The sequence below is a fragment of the Lipotes vexillifer genome, unplaced genomic scaffold, assembly GCF_000442215.2.
Source record: "Lipotes vexillifer unplaced genomic scaffold, Lipotes_vexillifer_v1.1 scaffold1094, whole genome shotgun sequence".
NCBI lineage: Eukaryota > Metazoa > Chordata > Mammalia > Artiodactyla > Lipotidae > Lipotes > Lipotes vexillifer.
The window spans coordinates 1,628,759-1,630,618 of NW_006792775.1; positions in this window are offsets into that span (position 1 = coordinate 1,628,759).

Here is a 1,860-nt window from a genome sequence, read left to right on the forward strand (position 1 = left end):
AGGTTTCTTTCTTCTGCTTTACCTAGTCCTGCTGTTGAACCTGTATATTGAATCCCACAGGGGCCCAGAGGAGGTGTCCGCACCTGCAGGGTCTTCCTGCTCCCCCTTCCCACCTACCCTGCCCCCTCCCCAGGGCTCGGACCTCCCCTCCCTCCCTCCACCAGGTACCCAAGTGAAAAAGCAGAGGACTCAGAAGAAAATAAATTTAAATGCTTTATTGGGATTTGCGAGCGTTAAAAGTTAAAGACAAAACCCAAGCTGTGGATTCTGCCAGAAATAGCATGTTAGGGGCGAGTGGAGGCAAACACGGCCGCGGGATGGACTGGGCGGCAGGTGACACTCGGTGTTCTGCGCGTGGGGGTCCTCAGATGATGGTGTAGAGACCCAAGAGGGGGTCCCGCTGAAGACAGCTGGGGGGACTTGGGGAAGAGACACGATGGAGGGGGCCACAACCAGGGCGTGGAGGTCGGAAGGGGCCCGGGTCGGATGGCGATGACCCACAGAGAGCTGCTCACTGGGGGACACAGAGGAGCCTCGGCAGACGCCCCCGGAGCCCCCAACCGATCGAGGCAAACGGAACCCTGGGTGGGTGGCGTCTGGCTGAGTGGGCAGGTAATTTGGGGTGCCTCGAAAGCAATTTGGATCTCAGGCCAATCTGTCTGTCTTCTCCGATTAAGACAATTTGGCTTTTTGGGCTTCTGTCCAATGGTCCAAATGGCCCACTCCCTGGGCGCTGGCCGGGGGACCCTCTGTGCCTTGGGTGGGCTGGCACGGACCGCCCCCTGGGTCGTGCCAGCCCCGTCACCGGGGCCCAGAAGCTTTGGGCCTCTAGATTGCTAGTCGGGCTGCCACGCAGGGGGGCTGCACTGGGGGCAGAGGCGGGGGTGAGGTAAACCTCCCAGCCGCCCGGGTCCCTGCCGCAGCCCTAGGCGCTGAGATGGTGGCTGGGTCAGTACCGCCAGACCCAAGGGCCTCGGGGCCCAAGCGACCCCAGCTGTCAGACACACTCGCAGCTCTCCTGCTCTGCAGGGCTCGTGCCCTCCGGACCTCTCCTACTGCCCGGCATCACCCCACCTGGACACCAGGAAGCCCCGCGGAGCTCCGAGCTTCCTGGGGCCAAGACGGGGCACTGAGGAGGCGGGCAAGCTGTCACCGAGGGGTGCGGGGAGGGCTCCCCAGGTGCGCGGAAGGCGGCCACCTGCTCCCGCCCGATGGAGCCCCTTGCTCACGCGTCTGTAGCCCCTTCCCCCCCGGCCGGCTGGGCCGGCCGGGGGCCCCACATTGGTGGCCTCCGAGCACCTTCCTGACACCTGAAGAGACGCCTCCCTGCCCCCTCCTCCGCCCCTCAGGACCCCCGGGGACCAGCCACCGTCCCTGGGGGCCAGGCCAGGCAGCGGCCGTCTCCATTCCCCTCTGACTTCTCGGGGGGCACAGTGGCCAGCACCCCCGCGGAGGCTCCACTCTCCACTCAACCCAAGCGACAGGGACAGGCAAAAATCAAACCAAGGGTGATAAATGGCGGAGGGCAGGACGGCGGCGGGCGCCGCAGAGGTGACCGGTGGTTGGCTTCATGCGTTCCTTGTCCTTGGTCACTGCCCCCCTGTTACACGGGGAGGGGAGTAAGTTTAATTTGGTACATGAGCGCGTAAAAAGCTAAGGAGGGATTGAAAAAAAAAAAAAAAAAAAAAAAGGAAAAAAGCCCCAGGAGAAGCCAATTAAAGGGGGGAAATAGATCAATTGGCGTCAATTTGGGTTCCTGATTCGATCTGTAATTCTGCACGTCTCCTCGTCAGTCCTTCCTCCTGACCGTTTTGTCCAAACCCTTGCTGGACCACTTCCTACCCCAGAGCATCCCCCCCA